Source organism: Xenopus laevis, chromosome 3L, assembly GCF_017654675.1.
Source record: "Xenopus laevis strain J_2021 chromosome 3L, Xenopus_laevis_v10.1, whole genome shotgun sequence".
NCBI classification, from domain to species: Eukaryota; Metazoa; Chordata; class Amphibia; order Anura; family Pipidae; genus Xenopus; species Xenopus laevis.
The window spans coordinates 54,686,678-54,713,692 of NC_054375.1; the positions used below are offsets into that span (position 1 = coordinate 54,686,678).

Genomic DNA, 27,015 nt, shown 5'->3' on the forward strand with positions numbered 1-27,015 from the left:
TTATTGACTCACACAGTGTTTCAGCTAAAGTAAGTGCACTGGGATAGGATTTCTAATTAAGTTCTAATTTGGTAAGACTGCGCTGCCTTTTCTCTCCATCCCCTGTGCTTTCTGGTTGTGTAACCATGCTGCACTTGTTCCTTGTTTTGCTAATTCCTTGTATGATGGGTGATAATACAAAGGCAGAAAAATATTCACTTGTGTTTTTCTCTCTCTGTCTCTCTTCCCCCTCCCACACGCATGCTCCCACTGGCAGGCATGACTGCAACACGCAGCTAAGAGTAGCTCTGTTAGAGAAGTGCCAGTGAGCAGAAGGATCTGCAGTAAGAAGAGCTTCTGCTGTGACTCACCCAGGTAATTGCATTATTCCTATTACACCTGAGCTCTGTGTGATCTGCTTCCCTGTGCCACCTCCTGACTACATTCCCTCTATGCTGTTGGCATGCTGTGGCACCACGCTATCCCACTCTGCATGGAGCCCTGTGCTGGGAGCAATAGAAACCTAGGTATTTATTTTCTTTGTATATCATTTCCCTTGGGGGTTTAGTGCTTTCTTTGTTCTTTAGGTTTCCAGTGTCTAAAAAATAGATATCTCTGTCAGTAAGAACTGCCAGTGCCAGCTGTGAGGGGTGCCACATGGTCAAATAGTGATGACAGTGTATTTAGCCCCCTGCTTCACTATGATCAAATGCCCTCGTCACCTCTACCCACTCATTTCTGTAGATTACACTAAATCGACCATATGTGTATGTGTATGTATGTGTTAATAACATTAGATTGTAAGCTTTACTGGTGCAGGGACTGATGTGAATGATGCATGTGTATCACGCGAAATAGATAAAGATTAATAATTAGAAGGAGCATGTTTCCTCTTGTTTTGTGTTGACCTAGTTAAAAACGATACTCCAAGTCTTTTCTATAAGATTTGACAGCGAGTGAGATTTGAATCCTAGCGCAAGAGATAATGAGAGGTCGAGATAAAGAGGTAATAATGGCACCGCCAATTCCCTGAAGTAATTATAGCAAGCAGTGTCACATAGCAGGCATGCAATTTAAGCGAGTGCCCTTAGCAATGACATCGACAAAGAAGTGATGGGTCAACAAGGTATTAAGTGGTTCATTTTGTAATGCAAAGGGAAAGGGACAGCCCTAGATATGCTCCATCAAACACACTCTTGTTACTTTGAATACTTCAAGCAACCTTAAAAAGAAGTGAGCAATTGATGCCCATCTTCTGTTCCCAGCAAAGCCCTTAGGGGTTTACTGCTTCCACTTTCAATTTTTTGGGTAAGCCAAAATGCCAAACATTGGGCTTGTTTCCTTTTATATTCTATTGTCCAGTCCTTTGAAGACCAGATATTTTCCCCTTTTGAAATCCAGACAGACAGCTCTGTGTTTTATTTACAGCTAGGAACTATTCTTAGGGTACACTTTGAGTGTGTTGATGTGTAAGCGTGGGGTTGTGAAACCGTCAACTTGGTCGATGCATCTCCATATGGGCACATTGGGCAGATCTGTGGATTGGTATTTTAACAGAGGGGATTCCATTTCTTAGCACTTCCATACAGCTCTATGTGTGTTTCCAAGGAGACGTCTGGTCCTCATATCTCACTCCCACTCTCTGCCTTCAGTATTTTGGCTTTGTGTTTTTTCATTTACCTCATCTCATCGTCAGACGTTTTGTAAGCCGCTCCGGTTACCATGTATAATAACAAATATTGTTTCTTGGGGATCCATTTTACTTCTTTGTGTGACAAAATAAAATATCTATTCATTTAAGTGTTCATATGAGCATGTTTTGCTTAGCCACCTGCTTCGTATATATAGTTGAAAGTACTGTTGTGAAAGACAGTGAAAACAGATGGCATATTGGGTTGTGAAATTTATTTTTTTAAAAGAGAGTTTCAACTTGCTTAGAACATACGGTATCTCTTGGCTTTGGGCAAACTGCCTGGAAGCAATAATGCCATCTTTTTGAGAAAAAAAATCTGATTTTAAAGGTTATTTTTATCCTTATATATTTTATCAATTTTCTTTATTTTATTTCAGTTAAATGGGTGGGGGAGGAGATTACAGTTTAAGAGACTGAGCTAGCTGAATGGAACGTTGACATAAAGAGAAGCACAAGTGATAGATATTGAGTAAAGAGAAGAAATGCTGCAGTGAATAAACAGTGATGTAGGCAGGTGCAGTAGGTGGTACTCCAGAGTACAGGTGTGATGTCACTCTTTCCTAGGTTCAACTTGTAATGCATCGCCGTGTGTTCTATGCCATTATGTTCTGGAAGCAGGGAGCCAGCACCTGGCAGCATTTTATGCCAATGTAATTGGAGTTTAATCGTATAACCCCAGGATAGCAGAAACACAAAAGGCTGAAAATGCACAGGAAATGTCTGACAAATATGTTTCACGGGTTTCCATGGAAATAGAGATTTGCCTTTAGGCAGAAAATATAATCCATTCTTCTGGAGATTTTCATTGATAAATACTGATCACTTATGAAGGGGTTCCAAAACTCCTTTATACATCTCCTGTGCCCATTGTATAAATGTCTTCCTCTGAATAAAGAGGAAATTAACAACAATCTTTATTCAAGCCCAGAATATTCATTTAGGATCTTATTTGTCAAAATCCCAATTTTTCTGTTAATTTTATTTAAAAAAAAGTTAGAGCAAACTAGAATCCATGATTTTATCTTATTTATCATTAAAAAAAGCACAATTTAATTGGGGAAAACTCAATAAAATCAAGCAAAAATCCACATCATATGTTTTTTATGGATTTTTTTCCCCAAATTGCTTGATTTTTTTGTGGAAAAATAGGATAAGAACTTCTCCCATTGACTTACAGTATATACAACCTCGGCAGGTCTGAGATGCTCGATTTCCGGATTCAGACTTTTTCCATCCTCGGAGTATAATAATTCACGAAAAATTTTAGTTTTTTTTCCACTAAAAGTTTGGATTTTATAGCAAAAAAAATCTTTTTGACATTTGGACTTTAATAACTAACCCCCTGATACAAGAACTCGTTTATTGTAGCTACATTACTGCTTTCCTGGTGTATCATTTCTTGAGCCCATGAGAGTGTCACTCCAACTGGTGAGTTAGATTAACCAAGTAACAATTTAGCATATGTGTATAGTAAATGGTAAAACTAAATAGTATTAATGGTCTGTGCATTCAATAGATTATAAGCAGAGCCAAGACTCAAACAATTGCTTTGATTACTTGTTCATATGTGCCCTGGTTAGACACTTATATTTCTGCAAACAAGGCTAAAAAGTAGTGATGAGTGAAACTTTTTTTGTCGCAAATGTTTTGTCGTGCAACAAAAAAAGGGACTTTTCACACAGTATGCTGCTACACACATGCAACCTACTCCATTTCCACTATACTACAACTTATTTTTCAATAGAAAAAAAGGCTCCCATGTTGCCAATTCCTTAAAAACCATGTCTGTTATTTTTGACATTAACTCTGGTTGAATGGTAAAGGTATCTATTACTACACTTTGTAACTTTGTTGCTGTTTATGCAAAAAGTACCATCTATAGTATATATTAATATATTACTACTAGATTAGAAACACAACTAATAATACACCTGAACAGACAATTTCTGGGTGCTTAGTAACCCACAATAAAATGAATAAACCATATATTTATGTGTATGTTGTTATATAGACAATATAGAGGGATGGCTCAGACCCCTTTGGTTCATGTGGAAGGAGAGGGAAAGGATAAAATGACACATGCATTTGTCATTCACCACTTTTTTGTTGCGCGTTCAGGTTTTTGTTGCGCGTCTTTTTATTTTGTCGCACAAAGTGTAACGAAAAAAAACCCACATTTTTTATGCAGTTTTGCATAGTATTATCGCTGTATTTTTCGCTTATCACTAATAAAAAGGTATTGTAGGGTAAGAAATTCCCAGATTAGGCTATATTTCAGATCTGCTTTCTCCTTAAGGATATACAGTATATATATATATATATATATATATATATATATATATATATATATATATATATATATATATATATATTGTATATATATATTGTTGTATAAGTTTGTATATGTTCCATCTTAGAATAGCATTCAAAATATTATTTACATTCATTTTTATTCACTATTATGAAAGTATCCAGCAGTTAAGATTACTTTCTCTGACACAGCAGCAGTTTTGTCATGCTTTATGGATAGGATTCTAGCCATAGCTATAACAGAAATATCATCCCAGTGGTTGCAGATCTTAATGAAAACCATTTGTATATTTACTTGCCATTAACAGTGCTACTGTAATTAACAGAATGATTGAGAAAATAAGCATAGCAAGGCAGAAGAACAATTCCACTGCAGTTTTAAAATCCATAATGAAAACTAGTAACAGACGACTGAACAGCAATAATTAGATGGGCACAAATAAACCTAAAGGGCAAGTCAACCCCAAAATAAAAATTTGCCTAATAAAAGAAATTGTAATCCTAAGAAAATTCACAATATACATTCATTACAAATGTGTAGTGCTTTTAAAGTTATTTGTAAAATCCATTGCTATTGAAAGCAGCATTTGCTTGACATGGGCATTGTCAATCTCTGGACCCTCCCTCCATTTACCCACAACCTTCAATAAAACACACTTACACATTTCCTTTGTGGATTGAAAAGGCCGCAGCCATTTTATTAACATATAAGTTAACTTTAAATCTCCTAACATTTCCTAAACAAATAATCTTCAACAACTATTCAGTGGAATCTCCCCGCCCGATCCCATTAGCCACTGAAGGCTGCTGTTGTGGAGATCCACTTGCCAAGCACCTGTCCAAATTCTGAGGCTATTCCTTTTGTCCTTTCCCTCTCCTTTTAACAGTGTCCAGTCACCATCACCCATAGCCTCAGACCTACCCAACTTCCGCCATAATTGACTCAAACTCCTTTAATCTTTAGCTGCGACTATAAAAGACCCCGGCCCATCTTATCCCAATCTAGGGCCAGTGGCCAGGGTTGATTTACCAATGGCGCCGACTCTTCTTTGCGTTCTGTACTTCACGCCTCGTGCTCCTCCCCTTAAACTACATTTCCCACAAACCCTTTCTCTGGTCATCTGGGTCCCACTTCCTTGCCCTGTCATGTCCCTGTCCTTCCATTCCATTTTAGTCCCCACGGGCCTGCTTAAATTGTGGTTATTAAGTTTTTTAAACAATGTTGCAAAAGTCTTAGTTCCCCAGCAAACACAGGTCTGTTAATCAGCTACCTTGTCTTACATTGTATCAACAGTCTGAGCCATCAGGGCAGAGAGTAAAAAGGGACAAATACTGCTTTCCATTGCAATACATATACAAATAAAAAACATATAAAATGTGTAATGAATATATATTGCAAAGTTGCTTATTATGTTTTCTATTATTAGACACATTTTTATTTTGGGGTTCACTTGCCCCTTAAATACTTGGGGTATTTATATGGTGACTGTATCCAATTACCTATTGCCAAAAGGCAAGAGTTACTTTCAAGTACTCAATTTTAAAACCCCTAAAAGATAATACAGATATAAAACAGATATAGGATCGATTATCCAGAATGCTTGGGAGTTGGGATCTGATGTTTTCCACATAAGGGATATTTCTGTAATTTGGATATCTGTACCTTAAAGTGGACCTGTCACCCAGACACAAAAATCTGTATAATAAAAGTCCTTTTCAAATTAAAAATGAAATCCAATTTCTATTTTTTATTAAAGCATTCATAGCTGTTGTAAGCTCTTTTAAAAATCTCAGCTGTCAATCAAATATTGTCTGCCCCTCCTCTTTGCAAGTGGCATAGAGGCGGGGCAGACAATTACTTTCACTTTCCATTCAGCACTTCCTAGATGTCACTGCTCTCCACACATTCCCCCGTTCTCTTTACCGTTTAATTGTGTAGCCAGGGCAAGGAAATGGACATCAGGTCCCCCATTCTGGTGCACAAACAAGATTCTGAGATGATACAAGGCTTACCTTAATAAAACTGTCCACAAAATGGCTGCTTCCTGCTTGCTATAATTATGAATTCCCAGACTGAAGGAAACAAAATTCAAATAATATATATAGTGTAATTAAAGTTCATTTTGTTTGACTAATGTGATAAAATAGGATTTGGAATGTTTTTTTTGGGTGACGGGTCCCCTTTAAAGTGATACTGACACTAAAAAATTATTAATGTACATCAAACGTTACCTATAGGTCATGTTGATCATTTTTCACTGATACTTTTGTAAATAATTGTTACTTGAAGTTCCTAAACCTGACTGTTTTGCCAACCTGACTGTCCCTTCTCAACATGTCAGTTAGAGTTTCTATTGCTAACAGACTGCTCAAATATGGCAGCCCCTCAGAGAGGAACATGGGGGATCAGATGGGTACTAAAAAAGCATCTGTAAATACTTTAAAGGGGACCCGTCACCAAAAAAAATTTTCAAAATCCTATTTTATCACATTAGTCAAGCAAAATGAACTTTAATTACACAATATAAATTATTTGAATCTTGTTTTCTTCAGTCTGGGAATTCATAATTATAGCAAGCAGACAGGAGCCATTTTGTGGACACTGTTATTAAGGCAAGGCTTGCATCATTTCAAAATCTTGTTTGTGCACTAGAATGGGGGACCTAAGGCATAGAGGAGGGGCAGACAATATTTTATTGACAGCTGAGATTTTTAAATGAGGTTACAACAGCTATGAATGCTTTAATAAAAAAATGGATTTCATGTTTAATTTGAAAAGGACTTTTATTATACAGCCTTTTGTCTCTTGGTGACAGGTCCACTTTAATGGCATAATTATAGATAGCAAGCAAAGACAATATTATGATAGATGTAAAAAAGGTTTAATTTCTGGTGTCAGTATCTCTTTAAGTCTATTAAAATAATGTAAACATTAATTAAAACCAACAAGATTAATTTGCCACTAATATGGATTTATGAAGCTTAATTACCATCAAACACAAGATTAGAGATGTCGCGAACTGTTCGCCGGCGAACTTGTTCGCGCGAACATCGGGTGTTCGCGCTCGCCGGAAGTTCGCGAACGTCGCGCGACGTTCGCCATTTTGGGTTCGCCATTGTTGGCGCTTTTTTTTGCCCTCTCACCCCAGACCAGCAGGTACATGGCAGCCAATCAGGAAGCTCTCCCCTGGACCACTCCCCTTCCCTATAAAAACCGAAGCCCTGCAGCGTTTTTTCACTCTGCCTGTGTGTGCTGAAGAGATAGTGTAGGGAGAGAGCTGCTGCCTGTTAGTGATTTCAGGGACAGTTGAAAGTTTGCTGGCTAGTAATCGTTTTGATACTGCTCTGTTATTGGAGGGACAGAAGTCTGCAGGGGTTTGAGGGACATTTAAGCTTAGGTAGCTTTGCTGGCTAGTAATCTACCTTCTACTGCAGTGCTCTGTATGTAGCTGCAGTGGGCAGCTGTCCTGCTTCTGATCTCATCTGCTGACTGCTGCAATAACAGTAGTCCTTGTAAGGACTGCTTTTATTTATTTTTTTGTTGTTTTACTACTACTACTACTACTACTACTATAAGAGCCCAGTGCTATTAGTCTAGCAGTGTTGGGGAGTGGGACTGGTGTGCTAATCTGCTGCTCCTAGTAGTTCAGCAGCACCAACTTTAATTTTTTTTTTTTAATATTCATTTTTTTTTATTTTACTTTTTTTTATTTTACTACCGCTGTAGTAGTGTATAAGTTGACCTTTTAGGCATTATTTGCCCTGTAGGCATTATTTGCACACTGTTTTCTTCAACCCGCCATCGAGCTGTGTGACCTTGTTCACATTCTGTCTAAATATCCATAATATTACCGTCTCCAGAAAAAACACCGGAGTCACTTTTTTCAAGCAGCCATAATATATTTTACGTAATCCGTATCCACCGCTGTAGTAGTGTATACGTTGGCCTTGTAGGCATTATTTGCACACTGTTTTCTTCAACCCGCCATCGAGCTGTGTGACCTTGTTCCCATTCTGTCTAAATATCCATAATATTACCGTCTCCAGAAAAAACACCGGAGTCACTTTTTTCAAGCAGCATTCATATATTTTACGTAATCCGTATCCACCGCTGTAGTAGTGTATACGTTGGCCTTGTAGGCATTATTTGCACACTGTTTTCTTCAACCCGCCATCGAGCTGTGTGACCTTGTTCCCATTCTGTCTAAATATCCATAATATTACCGTCTCCAGAAAAAACACCGGAGTCACTTTTTTCAAGCAGCATTCATATATTTTACGTAATCCGTATCCACCGCTGTAGTAGTGTATACGTTGGCCTTGTAGGCATTATTTGCACACTGTTTTCTTCAACCCGCCATCGAGCTGTGTGACCTTGTTCCCATTCTGTCTAAATATCCATAATATTACCGTCTCCAGAAAAAACACCGGAGTCACTTTTTTCAAGCAGCATTCATATATTTTACGTAATCCGTATCCACCGCTGTAGTAGTGTATACGTTGGCCTTGTAGGCATTATTTGCACAGTGTTTTCTTCAACCCGCCATCGAGCTGTGTGAGCTTGTTCACATTTTGTCTAAATATTGATAATATTATCGTCTCTAGAAAAACCACTTGAGTTACTTTTTTTCAAGCAGCATTCATATATTTTACGTAATCCGTATCCACCGCTGTAGTAGTGTATACGTTGACCTTGTAGGCATTATTTGCACACTGTTTTCTTCAACCCGCCATCGAGCTGTGTGACCTTGTTCACATTTTGTCTAAATATTGATAATATTATCGTCTCTAGAAAAACCACTTGAGTTACTTTTTTTCAAGCAGCATTCATATATTTTACGTAATCCGTATCCACCGCTGTAGTAGTGTATACGTTGACCTTGTAGGCATTATTTGCACACTGTTTTCTTCAACCCGCCATCGAGCTGTGTGACCTTGTTCCCATTCTGTCTAAATATCCATAATATTACCGTCTCCAGAAAAAACACCGGAGTCACTTTTTTCAAGCAGCATTCATATATTTTACGTAATCCGTATCCACCGCTGTAGTAGTGTATACGTTGGCCTTGTAGGCATTATTTGCACACTGTTTTCTTCAACCCGCCATCGAGCTGTGTGACCTTGTTCCCATTCTGTCTAAATATCCATAATATTACCGTCTCCAGAAAAAACACCGGAGTCACTTTTTTCAAGCAGCATTCATATATTTTACGTAATCCGTATCCACCGCTGTAGTAGTGTATACGTTGGCCTTGTAGGCATTATTTGCACAGTGTTTTCTTCAACCCGCCATCGAGCTGTGTGAGCTTGTTCACATTTTGTCTAAATATTGATAATATTATCGTCTCTAGAAAAACCACTTGAGTTACTTTTTTTCAAGCAGCATTCATATATTTTACGTAATCCGTATCCACCGCTGTAGTAGTGTATACGTTGACCTTGTAGGCATTATTTGCACACTGTTTTCTTCAACCCGCCATCGAGCTGTGTGACCTTGTTCCCATTCTGTCTAAATATCCATAATATTACCGTCTCCAGAAAAAACACCGGAGTCACTTTTTTCAAGCAGCATTCATATATTTTACGTAATCCGTATCCACCGCTGTAGTAGTGTATACGTTGGCCTTGTAGGCATTATTTGCACACTGTTTTCTTCAACCCGCCATCGAGCTGTGTGACCTTGTTCCCATTCTGTCTAAATATCCATAATATTACCGTCTCCAGAAAAAACACCGGAGTCACTTTTTTCAAGCAGCATTCATATATTTTACGTAATCCGTATCCACCGCTGTAGTAGTGTATACGTTGGCCTTGTAGGCATTATTTGCACAGTGTTTTCTTCAACCCGCCATCGAGCTGTGTGAGCTTGTTCACATTTTGTCTAAATATTGATAATATTATCGTCTCTAGAAAAACCACTTGAGTTACTTTTTTTCAAGCAGCATTCATATATTTTACGTAATCCGTATCCACCGCTGTAGTAGTGTATACGTTGACCTTGTAGGCATTATTTGCACACTGTTTTCTTCAACCCGCCATCGAGCTGTGTGACCTTGTTCCCATTCTGTCTAAATATCCATAATATTACCGTCTCCAGAAAAAACACCGGAGTCACTTTTTTCAAGCAGCATTCATATATTTTACGTAATCCGTATCCACCGCTGTAGTAGTGTATACGTTGGCCTTGTAGGCATTATTTGCACACTGTTTTCTTCAACCCGCCATCGAGCTGTGTGACCTTGTTCCCATTCTGTCTAAATATCCATAATATTACCGTCTCCAGAAAAAACACCGGAGTCACTTTTTTCAAGCAGCATTCATATATTTTACGTAATCCGTATCCACCGCTGTAGTAGTGTATACGTTGGCCTTGTAGGCATTATTTGCACAGTGTTTTCTTCAACCCGCCATCGAGCTGTGTGAGCTTGTTCACATTTTGTCTAAATATTGATAATATTATCGTCTCTAGAAAAACCACTTGAGTTACTTTTTTTCAAGCAGCATTCATATATTTTACGTAATCCGTATCCACCGCTGTAGTAGTGTATACGTTGACTTTGTAGGCATTATTTGCACAGTGTTTTCTTCAACCCGCCATCTAGCTGTGTGTATTATCGTTTCCAGAAAAACCAACTGAGTTTTTGTTGTTGTTGTTGTTTTTTTAAAAATAATGCCAGGCAAAGGCAGGCCGCCACGCAGAGGCCGTGCTAGGGGCCGTGCTGCTATGCAATCCTGTGGCCCTAGCAAATTGCCCAGTTTTAAAAAGCCAATGACCCTGAACTCCCAAAATGTTGAAGAGGTAGTTGACTGGCTTACACAGCACACCCCATCCTCTACCGTTTCTAACTTTACCACAACATCCTCCTCATCCTCCACTGCTATGGCCACCCCACGTAACACTTCCTCCACCACCGGTGCCCCTTCTTCACTGGGGTCAGAGGAGTTATTTTCCAATGAGTTTCTTGAACTGAGTAATGCGCAACCATTATTGCCAGAAGAAGATGAAGGAGATGAGGACCTTACACCAGATTTAATTCTGGCAGAGAACACGATAGAGATGGACATAATGAGTGATGAGGAGGAGGTCCCCGCTGCTGCTTCCTTCTGTGATGTGTCAGAAGAAATTGATGCATCTGAGGAGAATGATGATGAGGAGATTGATGTTTTGTGGGTGCCTAGTAGAAGAGAGCAAGAGGAGGGTAGTTCAGATGGAGAGACGGAGAGTCAGAGAGGCAGTAGGAGAATAAGACTTAGAAGAAGCAGGGAGGACAGCCCGCAGGGATCAGCAGGGCAACAACATGTATCGGCACCTGTGTTCAGCCGGCCAACGCACCCGCCATTGCCGCCAATACCGCCAACTCCGCCAACTTCTACTGTTACCGCCAGATCGCACACTTCCAAAAAGTCAGCAGTGTGGGATTTTTTTAATGTGTGTGCCTCTGACAAAAGCATTGTAATTTGCAATGAGTGCAGTCAGAAACTGAGCCTTGGTAAGCCCAACAGCCACATAGGTACAACTTCTATGCGAAGGCACATGAGCGGCAAGCACAAAGCACTTTGGGAGCAACACCTCAAAGGCAACAGGCAAACTAAAAGCCACACTCCTTCTGGTCCAGCATCTTACTGCTCTACCTCTGCTCTCCTTGACCCGTCTGAACCACCCTCCACTCCGCCTTCCACCTTGACCACCTGTTCCCATTCCCAGTCATCTGCCACCAGCCAAGTTTCTGTGAAGGCCATGTTTGAGCGTAAGAAGCCAATGTCTGACTGTCACCCCCTTGCCCGGCGTCTGACAGCTGGCTTGTCTGCACTCTTAGCCCGCCAGCTTTTACCATACCAGCTGGTGGACTCTGAGGCCTTCCGCAAATTTGTAGCAATTGGGACACCGCAGTGGAAGGTACCCAGCCGCAATTTTTTTTCTAAAAAGGGAATACCACACCTGTACCAACATGTGCAGAGCCAAGTTACCGCATCTCTGTCACTTAGTGTTGGGCCAAAGGTCCATATGACTACTGACGCATGGTCCTCCAAGCATGGTCAGGGCAGGTATGTCACCTACACTGCCCACTGGGTGAACTTGGTAATGGCTGGGAAGCAGGGAATGGGTAGCTCAACAACAACAGTGGAGTTGGTGTCACCGCCACGGATTGCACGCGGTTCTGCCACCACCTCTACTCCTCCATCGCTCTCTACCTCGTCTTCTTCTTCTTCTTACTCTGCTGCTGGGTCCTCCTTCTCCTCCTCCACACCTGTGCACCCCCAGCTCCCCCTAGGCTATTCGACGTGCCAGGTACGCCGTTGTCACGCTGTCTTGGGGATGACGTGCCTGGAAAGCAAAAACCATACCGGATCTGTACTCCTGTCATCTCTGCAGTCACAGGCCGATCGGTGGCTGACCCCACACCAACTGCAGATCGGAAAAGTGGTGTGTGACAATGGAAGCAATCTGTTGGCAGCGTTGAGACTAGGCAATTTAACACATGTGCCCTGCATGGCACATGTGTTAAATTTAATAGTCCAACGTTTTGTCTCCAAGTACCCAGGATTCCAGGACGTTCTCACCCAGTCCAGAAAGGTGTCGGCCCATTTCAGACGTTCCTACACAGCCATGGCACGCCTTGCTGACATTCAGCAGCGCTACAACATGCCAGTCAGGCGTTTGATTTCTGACAGCCAGACTCGCTGGAATTCAACGCTTCTTATGTTGGAACGTCTGCTGCAACAACAAAGGGCCGTCAACGAGTACCTTTTTGAACTGGGTGGTAGGACTGAATCTGCACAGCTGGGGATTTTTTTCCCCCGTTACTGGGTGCTTATGCGCGATGCCTGCAGGCTCATGCGACCTTTTGAAGAGGTGACAAATATGGTCAGTCGCACCGAAGGCACCATCAGCGACCTAATACCCTTCGCTTTCTTCCTGGAGCGTGCCGTGCGACGAGTGACAGATGAGGCTGTAGACCAGCGTGACGAGGAGCTGGAAGCGCACGATTTCTGGTCGGAATCACCAGAACGAACCCAGGCACCTGCTGCAACGCAGGGAGAGGTGCCAGAAGTGGAGTCAGAGGAGGAAGGTGGCTTTGTGGAGGAGGAGGAGGAGGACCAACAGGAGCAGGCTTCCCAGGGGGCTAGTGGTGACCTTTTGGGGACCCCTGGTCTTGTACGTGGCTGGGGGGAGGAGACCGTGGATGATGCAGTCCTTGATAATGAGGAAGCGGAGATGGATAGCTCTGCATCCAACCTTGTGAGAATGGGGTCTTTCATGCTGTCATGCCTGTTGAAGGACCCCCGTATCAAGAGACTTAAGGAGAAGGACCTGTACTGGGTCGCAACGCTACTAGACCCTCGGTACAAGCATAAAGTGTCAGAAATGTTACCAACATACCACAAGTCCGAAAAGATGCGGCATTTACAAACCAGCCTGCAAAACATGTTGTACAATGCTTTTAAGGGTGATGTCACTTCAGGAACTCATCAACATTCCAGGGGCAGAGGTGCCAGTAATCCTGCCACGAGCACACCTGCAAGGACAAAGCCCTTTGGCCAGTCTGTAACGTCAGACATGCAAATGTTTTTCTGTCCAAGGCAGCGCCACAACCCTTCTGGATCCACCCTCAAAGAACGCCTCGACCGGCAGGTAGCGGACTACCTGGCATTAACTGCAGATATCGACACTCTGAGGAGCGATGAACCCCTGGACTACTGGGTGCGCAGGCTTGATCTGTGGCCAGAGCTGTCACAATTTGCCATGAACCTCTTGTCTTGCCCAGCCTCAAGTGTGCTCTCAGAAAGGACCTTCAGTGCAGCAGGAGGGATTGTAACTGAGAAGAGAACTCGCCTAGGTCACAAAAGTGTCGATTACCTGACCTTTATTAAAATGAATGAGGGGTGGATCTCGGAGGGTTACTGCACGCCGGAAGACTTGTTCTGACTTCTATGCAGCTGTCCTTCTCTTCAAGCCTCATGACTCCACACACAGCTGTCCTTTAGCGTCCTCCTCCTCCCTCCGCCACCGTTACAAACTAGGGTGCAAACCCTACTGGTTTAATTTTTTCTGGCCTCTGTGCTTCAGTGGCTGCAACCAAAAAAACTGGGCAAACAATGTCTACAAGGTCAACGTATGGCAAAAAATGACTATTTTCAGCATTTATATGGCATATTTTTTCTGGCAACTGTGCTTCAGTGGCTGCATCCAAAAAAAATGCATATTTTCTGCATTTATATGGCATAATTTTTCTGGCCTCTGTGCTTCAGTGGCTGCAACCAAAAAAATGCATATTTTCTGCATTTATATGGCATAATTTTTCTGGCCTCTGTGCTTCAGTGGCTGCAACCAAAAAAATTTATATTTTCAGCATTTATATGGCATAATTTTTCTGGCAACTGTGCTTCAGTGGCTGCGACCAAAAAAATGACTATTTTCAGCATTTATATGGCATATTTTTTCTGGCCTCTGTGCTTCAGTGGCTGCGGCCAAAAAAACTGGGCAAACAATGCCTACAAGGTCAACGACGTTGACCTTGTAGGCATTGTTTGCCCAGTTTTTTTGGCCGCAGCCACTGAAGCACAGAGGCCAGAAAAAATATGCCATATAAATGCTGAAAATAGTCATTTTTTGCCATACGTTGACTCAACGTATATGGCAAAAAATGACTATTTTCAGCATTTATATGGCATATTTTTTCTGGCAACTGTGCTTCAGTGGCTGCGACCAAAAAAATGCATATTTTCTGCATTTATATGGCATAATTTTTCTGGCCTCTGTGCTTCAGTGGCTGCAACCAAAAAAATTTATATTTTCAGCATTTATATGGCATAATTTTTCTGTCAACTGTGCTTCAGTGGCTGCGACCAAAAAAATGCATGTTTTCTGCATTTATATGGCATAATTTTTCTGGCCTCTGTGCTTCAGTGGCTGCAACCAAAAAAATTTATATTTTCAGCATTTATATGGCATAATTTTTCTGGCAACTGTGCTTCAGTGGCTGCGTCCAAAAAAACTGGGCAAACAATGTCTACAAGGTCAACGTATGGCGAAAAATGACTATTTTCAGCATTTATATGGCATATTTTTTCTGGCAACTGTGCTTCAGTGGCTGCGTCCAAAAAAACTGGGCAAACAATGCCTACAAGGTCAACGTATGGCAGTTGTTTAAAGAGAACAGTAGATTACTAGCCAAAGCTACCTAAGCTAAAATGTCCCTCAAATCCCTGCAGACTTCTGTCCCTCCAATACAGAGCAGTATCAAGCAGATTACTAGCCAGCAAACTTACTATCATCTGTCCCTGAAATCACTAACAGCTCTCCCCCTACACTATCTCTTCCAAGCACACACAGGCAGATTTTTCAGATACATTTTTGCCCTTGATCCCCCTCTGGCATGCCACTGTCCAGGTCGTTGCACCCTTTAAACAACTTTAAAATCATTTTTCTGGCCAGAAATGTCTTTTCTAGATGTTAAAGTTCGCCTTCCCATTGAAGTCTATGGGGTTCGCGAACCGTTCGCGAACCGCTCGCGTTTTTGCGCAAGTTCGCGAATATGTTCGCGAACTTTTTTTCCGACGTTCGCTACATCCCTACACAAGATACCGTTTTATTATTACAGAAAAAAAGGGAAATGATTTTTTACAACTTTGAATGGTTTACTTAAAATGGACTCTATGGGGCAAATTCACTAAAGCGCGAAGCGCCGAACGCTAGCGTTAATTCGCTAGCGTTGGCCATTTTCGCTACTGCGCAAATTCACTAACGAACGCTGGCGTAGTTTCGCTAGTGTTACTTCGCAACCTTACGCCAGGCGAATCTTCGCTAGCGACGAAACTACGCAAATTCACTAACTTGTGCAGTGTAGCGAACGCTACCTTTTACGCTAGACTTCCTTCGCCACCTCAGACCTGGCGAAGCGCAATAGAGTAGATAGGGATTGTTTAAAAAAAAGTCAAAATTTTTTCTAAGTCCCAAAAAACGCTGGCGTGTTTTCTACATGGCGGGTGATAGGCTGAAAAAGATCGAAAAATTTTTGGGGCTCCCCTTCCTCCCCCCTACATTTCCTGACTCATGGCAACTTACCTAGACAGTGGGCACATGTGTAGGGCAAAATAAAATTTTTATTGGCTGATTTGAAGGTTTTCTAGGCATTTGTAGTGCTGATACGTATTCCTCCATTGAAATTTGAATTTCGTGCCGTATGCAAATTAGCCTTCGCTAGCGCAACTTCGCTTTATATAGCGAAACAACGCTAGCGCAACTCCGCAACCTTTCGCTACCCCTGTGCGCAACTTCGCATTTTAGTGAATTTGTGTAGCGCTGGCGAAAATTCGCCTGGCGAAGTGCGGCGAAGTGCGGCGAAGAGCGGCGAAGTTGCGCCTGGCGCAACTTCGATTCTTAGTGAATTTGCCCCTATGGGAGATGGCCTTCTGTAATTCAGAGCTTTCTAGATAACAGGTCTCTGGATATGGGATCACATACTGCCAAAATAAAGAAAAAATCTTTATATACTGTGTATATATATATAATTTTATAAATATATTTTAATGTATCTGTGATGTATTCTCCAGACTTCATTTCATGTCTATGACTGATAAAAGCCCAGATTAATATTCATGGGCAACTGCCATGGAAGCTAATATCATGGACAACATACACTTCATTTCAAACATTACTATAAGATGCTCCCACAGTGGTAATGGTATAACTTTGTGATTTGCAACCACATTTAACTATCCACAAAATAATGATGTGCGGGCATGTCTTTGGCCCACTTCCATGCACATCGGGTGGGTTCGAGTTGAGTTCTTCTTCAGCTCTCCCACAACCTTATTCTGCCACCTTTCGGCTCTGGCTGTATCCATTTATAGGCTCATGCCTGCCCCACCCCTTTTGTGACATCAGAGATGGGTGGAGGAGCACAGGTCTTTAAACAGTGATGCTGGCCAGGTTTAGGGTCAGGTGCAGGTTGGGAGCAGGTGTGTTAGGGTCTGGTGCAGGTCAATTTTTTGCCGACCATTACTACCATCCAATGCTTGCATTGCACTATAGGTACCAGAATCAACTGTGGATAACTAGACCTGTAGCAAACTGTTGCCAGCATTAGCTTCCTGCAGTATAAAAGGTTTAACACAGAAGAGGGATTACATATTATAGCTTAAAATATTAAAGCCTATAACATATGGTGGCAAACAGTGGCAATGGTGTGGCTTACAGACAGAATGTGATCAGTTATAGCACAAGGTAGGGCTGGAGGTTATTTGCAATCACTGATATTTGATGTTCTTGAATTTGAATAAAAATAGAGCTATGGGTGTTTTTTTTTTACAGTCTTTCAGACCACACAGCAGGCCATTGAATAGGCTTAGATGAAAAATCTGTCACAAATGGAATGATGGTTGAAGAGAACAGAGGGAATTATGGGATAGGTTTAAATCAGGAGCATGGACAGATTTGCAGTCATGCGGGAATGAAACTAGGATAGCAAAGTATTTCTAAAGAAAGAGTATTTGATGGAACTTTTGACATTCAAAACCCAGGCAGTAATCTGATTGAACTTGTCAGTACCATGCCTACAGAACCTTTAAAGAATAAATGTATAGGGAAAAACAACACGAGGTTCGTTGTGGGATAATCAACAAATAGCTCTAAAAAGAATGATTTAAAATCCTTACAGCACTAAATAATTAATAACACAAGAGCTTTCTGGTGTTGAGAAAAATGGGTGGAGATTGTGATTAAGAAACCCTTTCTACAAGGCTGTCTCAAGAAGACAAGGAATCGGCCCTGTACCCAATTTTGCATTGGGTCTCAGATTTTTTTATAGGTCAAGTATTTGTTTTCTTTTTAAGTATCATCGAGGTACTGTTTCATCCTATGTTAATGGATACATTCAGATATACAAAAAACATACTATTAAGTGCAGAAAATGTTCAACATTCTGTGGTTCTGAAGACATCAATACCCAAAAGTTTACTATTTCAAATAATATAAATAAATTAAATCATCATTTGCGCTGCAGTCAGACATGTGGTCATACTATACCATCTGTCCAAGATTGTTTCATCTCTCCACAAATGTGGTTTGACAGCTCGAGTGGTTTCACATTCTCTGAACATACATCCCATGCAGATCGTTGGTGATACTCCTTAAGTCAGCTGGAGCGGATTTCCTGGAAAAATCTGTATATTTCAAATAGTGTCAAAACTGGGTCAAAACTGTGCCTTATTTTGCCTTCACTGATTCAGTTACGGCATGTGATTCATGTATACACAAAGATGTGTGGGGGCTGATTTAAATAAAATTTTAACAGATATTTGCAATGCCTGTAGTGTTTTTGGGAAGCTAGTGTCAGGCTGGGCCACAGGTGAGTGGCTAACAGGTAAGAGCCTAGGTGCTGTGTAACATGGAAACAGCGGGTATTTGAGGTGCTGATACACAGGAAACATGTTGTAGCGTGGAAAGATTTATTAAAGTTAAGTGCAGGCAACACAACTGGTTATTTGCAAGAAAAACATAAGTCTTTTTACCGGGTCAGTGGTCAGAGGCAGGCTGCAGGCAAGAGTGATCCAAAGAATAGGCCAAAGGTCAGAACTGGCGGCAAACTTGGAGAGTCCAGTGATCTGGCCGAGGTCAGGGGCAAGTTGAAGGCAGAGAATGGTCGAAGAGACAGGCCGGGGTCAAATACGAGGAGATACAATAGTTAATGGAAGCAGAGAATCAGGCAGGACAAGGACAGGAACAGGAACAAGGCAGGAATCAGGCACAGGAGTCGCAGGAACAAGTGGTACACTGGATCTAGCTTGGGAGCTTCAATGATCAAGCAATGGGGTATCGTTTGCAACAGGCTTATAAAGCCCCTATTTAGCAAATTACAAACACCGTGTAGGGCAAGGAGGTGGAGGAGAAGGAGGTGAGCAAATGTATAAGGTATAAGGTCTTTAATCATACCAGTAGGATCAGATTCCAAAGGTCTCCAGTGGCTCAATGAAGTAATGCAGGAGCTTGTGAGTGTGTAGTTCAGAATTCAATCCCAGGTAGCTCCTGACAGCTAGTGTGTTTAGCCCTTGTTTAGAATACCTTTTGTTCAATTGTCTTGTACTGTTATGCCTTTATTGTCATGTATGAAAACTGAGACTTGGGAGGTTCCTCTTCTCCTATGATATGATTCAAAATCCCAGTAGAAGAATTTAGATCTCATGACCCTGCATGGGTAGTTGCTTCTCTAGTGAGTGCCAATGAATTTATTACAAATAATATGTTTCCGCTGCCTGTGCTTTTCATTTCCTAACCGTAGTGGCACCTGCAGAAACGGCAGCAAAGGCTGTCCTTATTTTGGTTGATGCCATCAACAGAACACTTTTTTTCTTTCATCCAAGAAAATGCCAGTACAATCACTTTAGAGAGAGAATTCCACAACTCCACAAAATTCAAATTTTGGACAAGATTTGAATTTTTTGAGCTACAGCTCACAAACAACAAATTTGAATTACAGTTTGAAAAAATTGAAGGTTCAATATTTATTAAGAGCAAAAAAATTAGTTAACTTTCGTCTAAAACTTCGGCATCTAAAAGCTTGCGTTTTTAGGTAGAAGCTTGCGTTTTTAGGCAGTATGTAAGAGATTTTTTTCAATTCAATGTTTTTATTTTTTTGAGAGCTTGTAGACCCATTAAAATTAATGCATTCAAGTTTTTTCTTCACGGTGCTTATTTTCAGTCAATAAGCAAATGTTTGAGTTTGGTAAGATTTATTCACACTGAAAAAAACCCTCTAAAATTCACGTTTTGATAAATAAGCCTCCAAACTTCCTATCTTTTAATCTGAACGCATGCCCTCATGTCTGCTGGAAGGATCTGTAGGTGAATAATGTATCAGAGAGTTTATAGTATGGTCCCCTTTTATATCTGTACATAGTTATCATAAAAGCTTCTCCTCTTGTGTAAACAATCCCAATTTAGCCAACTAACCAAAAGACTTTATCAGTTTACTACTTCTTTGGACTTTCTTTGAACTTTTCATTACCTTGATGGGTTATTGCAAGACACTTCAAGCTCAGTTGATCTATTTCATGAATAATTTCACCTTTGCAAAAAAAATTTTATTTCTGCAAATGACAGTTACATTAATGATACTCCTCATTTAAGTGAATAAATGTAGCGTTTCTGATAGTTAACCCATACTCACAGGTTAGTGTTTTTTGAGACTCTACATATGCATTAAATATCTTTAATGAAAAGGTTGCAATTAGCTTTATAAAAACATTAATCAGTTATATAAACTCATTTGTTGTAACCTTCCCGTGTCCAACAACCGTCTACATCTTCAGAGAGATGTTCTTTACCCTAACATAGGCACTGCTATTTGAAGCTATCAAAGGAATTAACATCTAAAAGCCTTTCCTCAATGGTGTTCTAGAGGCGGCTTGTAATGGTTGCATAATCTAGAAGCTAACTGCATTGCTATAAACAGCCAAACAGCAACCACAGGGTTTAAATGACTGTATCATCAAGCAACTAGCAGCAAGTAACAGGCTCAAAGTTGGAAATCTTTATACAGTATATTTTTGAAAGGGACACTATCACGTTCCTTAAGTGAGCGAAGTAATTTTTATCCTTCATAGCACAAACAAAAATACGCATATAAAAGTAATCTTTTTCTGTTGAGAGATTGTACAGCTGCATGTTCCTGCCTAAGAATTAGTGCTGCTAAATGATTTTTACTGATTTTTTTATAAAAAAAAATGCACCATCAGCAAGAAGAACACTTACAACTGGGTTGGTAGTTATGATATTAGCAATTTTTTTAAGGCTAGAATTGCGGGCATTTATTGGGTTGTTTTGTTTTATACTGAAGCCATGTATGGTTTTTTGGTGCTATACTGACACATGCTTAATATACCATTTCAGAATAACAAAGAAGTGCACACAGCTTGGTGACAGGTTGTCATGACTACACGCTACACCCACAGAGCTCTGTATAGAGATGACAGCTCATCATCTCCCAGATCTCCTACCTGGTTATATTATTGCGTTTCATGCAATATTGCACACACACTGGGGGGTGGGGGTTATTATTGCACAGCAGTCAGAAGGCCCCACATCCATATTCATTGAATAAATCTTACCGAGCTGACATATACATATCTTTAAATATACATATTGTGGTAGAGTGACCAAGGAAATATGTAAAAAGGTGTGTTTGGCCTTTAATTTCTCCCCAGTGGTCAATGCAAGCTCCAGGAAGGGTGTTGATAAGCAGAGAATGGTTTCTTTAGTATAGTATCCGGTATCCGGTACTCAAATCCAATGGTCCAGCTCATGTATTGGAGCTTACTTTCCACAGAAAGGCTGTCCTGTGGAAAAGTATTTAATTCTAGTGAGACTATGCGGAAAGTCTCTCTCAGCAGGGCACAGAGCAGGAAGGCTACCTGTCTGTGTAAATCACTCCCAGAGAGGCTGGAGGTGCTGCCTTCAACTGCAAGGAGGGAGCCGTGACCAAGTGAATGAGTCAGACACTAAGGAAAGCCAGGAGGCTGAGCAATCCCCCAAAAGTAGTGTGTGTACAGAGGTGCCCCCAACCTATGTGTTTTTACTGGTAGTCCACAATAGGCCCAGTTTAGTAAGGGAACTCATCAAATGTGTGAAGGCAGTGCCCAGTAGGCAGGATTTATTTTATGATTTATGTTTTGTATGCTGAAATCAGGGCCGCCATCAGGGGGGCACAGTGGGTACTGCTGTACCGGGCCTGGGCCTGAAGAGGGGCCCGGCTGTGCTGCATTTTTCAAAATATCCGGGCCCCCCTTGACAGCGCCGTAGCTGTGCTGCCTCTCCTGAATCCCGAACTGCTGAAAAGCTGAAGTGCCGATTTTTTTTTAACTTGTAGCGGGTCCCTGACCACCAATTTGTAGAAAAACTTTTATGGGGGTGTGGCATGGGTGGCATCTGGGGTGGGGGCTGGGGTGTGACTTGGGGGTGAAGCTTGGGGCTGGGGTGGGAGGGGCCCTGTATATTTTGTTTTACAGGGCCCTGTGATTTCTAATGGCAGCCCTGGCTGAAATGGTCACCCCTGTGTGTAAGTAAACTGCCTAAAAGTGAAGACAGTGTCTCTTGTGGATCCCGCAAGCTTACAGTATCTTCAAATATTGCCCTTTCAAATCTTTTTCCCTAAGCCACCATTTTGTGATATTCTATGTGCCACTCACTCATCAACTGACAGGAAATAATACCGTAACAGGAAGAAGTGTTAGAGTAAAAGACACAGCTCTGTAAATCCATTGACTGATCCAACCTAGTATGTATGTGTGCCCTTGGTTTGAGTACAGTGCCTCATACATACGAGTTTTGTTTTATGGGATGATCCAGTGGCACATACTATAAGGAAAGAATGTTTTTCTTGAACGTGCTTTATTTTTATGACAACAGTGTTTTACATATGGGCTGTTTAACGCAATTTAATTTTATGCAGACTCTCAATGCTCAGGGGTATAGTTTTTCTTTAAAGGAGAAGGAAAGTTGTTTATCACTTGTTGTGCCAAATGTTAGGCACCCCATAGTAAATGTTTGAAGAAGAAAATTTGAAGAAAGAAGAAGCCGGAAGAGAAACGATTTGTGGTGCTCACTGGTATAACCCCATGCCGGTGCAGTTTTCTGCTGATAGGAGCACTGGCCCAGGGTTTCAGGTAAGTAAATACATTCATTTGGGGGTGCCTAACATTTGGCACCCCCAAGTGGTAAACGACTTCTCCTTTAAAACACAAGCACGGCTCTGGACATTCCTTTGTTTTTGAGGTTTGGCTAAAAACATCTCTCTGGATCCAAGAGGCCTACTCTGCAATATACATTGTGATGTAATATATATTAAATCTTGCCATGGTGAACTAAAATATAGTATGGGATGATGAAAAGGGCATTGACTTTAAATGATTTCCAACTTGTATTTCTAATACAGTCTTTTCCCTTCTCCTGGTTAATAAGTGATCTTTGGAAATCATAAGTCCATTCAATTAACTATTCCATTGGCAATACATTACTTGTATACTTTTTTAGTGATAGTGACACCAGCGTCAAAAACGGGCGCCGGTGTCAAAAACGGGCGCCGGTGTCAAAAAAACGGGCGCCGGCGTCAAAAACGAGACACCGGCACCGTTTCGTAAATTCGCCCATCACTATACTTTTTATGTATTTTATTATTATGGATTGATGATGTACATCAGAATATATTTTGCATGCAGTTGATATATTTTTTATCATATAATACATTTTCCAGCAACATTTAATCACTGCTTGAAATTAATATATTTTTACCAATCCTGAATCATTTTATAAGGGGACCATATAAAAGTTCCCTAATCTGATACAGAGCACATAGGGTATTGATTAGCAACCATCCTTTACTCTAAATGTTAGTGACCATTTTTGTATTCACAGGTCTATATCTCCAACATACCAGGCTGAAAGAAACATTTCATGGTCACAACCCCAGTTCACACAAGCAACACCCAGTTACAACCAAACATGCTCCTCATCTTCTCCTATTGCAATCCCTATACCATTTCAAATGTGCAGATTGGGATATCCTGCTAAACTAGGGACGCTCTTGTGTAGTTTTTATAGTACAACGTCTTGATTTTTTAATACTGTGCCCTAAAACACATAAATAATATAGCCCTTATGAAATATGTCTCTGCAAATTAGTTAGCACTACAGGTATACCCATTTTATAAAGAAATAAACACAGCAAGGAGACAAACACCTTGGCTTATGTTTCATTTCACCTTGGTTTCTAAAATAACATTTGGTTTACATTTTCCCTTTAGCACAAAAAAAGAACATTCAATGCAGCAAAAATGAAAATTACAGTGGAAAGAGCAATTTGTACCAGACAGATATCTGTGACGCCATTTCTCTCAGCAATGCCTGAGACATCTGGAATTACATGTATTTTTTTTAATTGCAGGGTGTATGTCATTTCTCTGTGTCGTTAGTTGTTTGATAGCCGTAAAGGAATTGTACTGTAATGAATGCAATTTTCATTTTTATTTTTAGTTTGTTTTTTTTAAGATCTCTAGTGAAATATTGACAAACAGAAAGGAATGAAAGGGGGTTTGTGGAGTGAGCCGACAATCTTGGGTGGACTTTGAAAACAACAGCTAGACATCATACAATAATGAACCTCGGAATGCTTTGATACTGATAATTCTTAGAGGGTACAATGTTTTGTTATTTTGCTGTTTAGTAACCAACTACTTAGTATGGTAACTTCATGTTGAATTAAGTTGTTTAATATGATTTCAGATGTTCTAGATTAAAATATCACTGAAACATACATAGCTTCACCTAAAAGAAAGCCTCGTTTTGTTTAAGAATTTGTAGAGGGTAGCAGCTGTAAGTCAGTCACACCCTTAGATAAGTTACATTTAGTCATCTACTGGTAGGGAGGACAGCAATAAAATATTTGTTATAGTGAAACAGCACCTGCCTAAAGATGGAATAGAATCTGGATCTGTACTTTCAGAACTCTTAAATACTTAAAGGGTGGTTCACCTTTAAATTAACTTTTTGTATGTTATCAAATGTCCCATTTTAAGCAACTTTTCAATTTGTCTTCATTATTTATTTGTTATACAGTATTTCTTTTTTAAATATATGTCCTCTTCTTACAATTCTTTACAACTTTCAAATGGGGTCACTGACCTCATCTTAAAAAACAAATTCTCTGTCGGGCTACAAATGTATTGTGATTACTGCTTTTTATTACTCGTTTTTCTATAAAAACTCTCTCCCATTCATATTCCAGTCTCTTATTCAAATCATGCATGGCTGCTAGGATAATTTGGACCCTAGCAGACAGATTGCTGAAATTGCAAACTGGAGAACTACTGGATAAAAAGCTAAATAACTCAGAAAACACAAATAATAAAAAATTAAAATCTATTTCAAATTGTCTCTGAATATTACTCTCTACGTCATAATAAAATTCAATTGAAAGGTGAACAACCCCTTTAGATATTGAGCATTGTGTTCTCTGTACTCACTAAATGCATTATTCTCAACTTGCATCACAACCGGCCACAGGAATGTAAGATATGGTCAACAGACCCTTGGGATATCTGTGGTCTGGGGTCTAACTCTTTGTTTCCCTTATAAACTCATGCTCCCCATTATGGCAAATCTCTTAATCCCACCCTTATCATCCATGCATGCCAGCAAACCACTAGACATGGCAATATATATTTCATTTACTTACTTGGTACAATTACTAATTGTTGTACCCATGGAACTGATGCTGGTTCAATCACTACAACCCTTGACATTTTTCGCTTGGTTGGTTAAGTATGAACTTTAGTTTAGAAACAGCCTAATTGACATAGTTTTCTTGAAAGTGCTCCAGAGGTTTCAACTTTGGTTGCCAGAAATGCCCCTTGCTTAAAATAAAGATGTAGAAAATTGTCTAGATTAAGCTGCCACGTAATAATGTTGTTATGGTACAATTACAGGTGAGGCAGGAGGTGAGAGGCTGACTAGGGAGCCTGTGACAAGACAGAGCAGCATCATTGCATTGTCTCATGATCACAGACCTTAACACTTGCTGTTTAGCGAAAATCACAGTTCTGCTAGTGTCTGTGAAATTGTTCCTATAGAAACAGCCTTGAGACTGAAATTACTTTTGTGAAGGAGGCTTTTTTATGTTAATTTCCATTCTAAAGTATGTCCTTATGGCCTCCAAAATGGTTTATTTCTGCTTGATGGAACAAAATGATTGAATCGTTCTTTGATTCTGCTTTTATTGTGTTTATTTGATTCCACTTTAATTGTGTTGTTTTTCATTGAGATTATACTTATAGTCAATGGACACCAGTGTCTTCTTCATAGACTGGATCAGAATTATTTGGCATCAGGAATGTATAGACACTTTTGGCATTTCTAGATCTCAGGACCTTTGTAATAGATAGATCCTGAATTAATATGCATTCTTTAGCTAAGTGTGGAATCAATCTGAACTACACTACTGGGACAGTTTTGACTGCCACAGTCAAAATAAACCTATCTGCCTGGTACCACTTCACTTCTTTATTGGGAATGCTGCATCTGAAACACCTTAAGCAAGGGTCCATTTGCCACCTTTTTTTTTTGCTTTAGGCTCTGAGATTAGATTACTATGGGAAGCAGAGACAGGCCAATATTGCCATTTTGATTGAAGCTCCGTTATAAAACATTGGCCATTGAAACACCCCCTCTTTAGCTATGAGGTGTGAGCATGCCTCAGTCTGATAATGCTCTAGTATGCATTGAAAAACAATTCTATAGTTTCCCATTCAAGTGATTGAAATCCAAAGGAGGTGATCGTGGGCACTTTTCAGTCTGCTAAAATATGCTGAGCTGATGAGCTATGGTAAAAAAAAGCATCAGAGATAGAAAGCAGCACCATACAATAACCCATTTTCAAAACCGTCCAAGGCCTATGGCCCAATTACTGCTAAGGAACCCATTCTTGATTCATGGATGCTAGTACATGTTATAGAAAGATTTTCTACCACTTCACACCTAAATAGCCCAATGTAGGTTCACACCGTCAGCTGTGTGTTTTGAATTAGAAGGCAGTTCGTATGATGTTCCCTGGATACTTCGTCTAGGCATCCATAAATCATGCAAATGTATCATAAAGGTTGGGAATCATACAGCAGGCAGAATAAATCCTAATAGGCTTTTATTTTGTGTCCACACAACATGTTTTTCGGGCTTCAAGGGCCCTTGAAGTCTGAAACATGTTGTGTGGACTCAATAAAAGATTATTAGCAGTTATTCTGCCTGTATTATAATTCCCAACCTTTATGATACACCTAAATAGCATTATACCCATTGTATTGATGTTTAATTAACAGAGTAAAACAGAACTTGAACTGTAATGTCAGTATGTTAGATAACAACGGGATGACTGATATAGCCCTGGTAGTGATGGTTGGTTAGCATCTTCCTGCATATAAATACGTTTGGGATGCCTGCTTTCAAAATCTAGGGGAAGGTTTCTTGCATTGAAAAGAAAATTATA

At 40.3% G+C, this 27,015-nt stretch overlaps 1 protein-coding gene across 2 annotated transcripts in view; it reads left to right on the plus strand.

Annotated features, from left to right (window-relative positions):
* The first annotated feature begins 233 nt into the window (after nucleotides 1-233).
* Nucleotides 234-27,015, plus strand: part of LOC121401479 — a 44,004-nt gene continuing 17,222 nt past the window's right edge. For both annotated transcript variants that reach the window (XR_005966278.1, XM_041586234.1), the window contains exon 1: nucleotides 234-354. The gene's annotated coding sequence lies outside the window, so the exon portion shown is untranslated. The remainder of the gene's footprint in view (nucleotides 355-27,015) is intronic.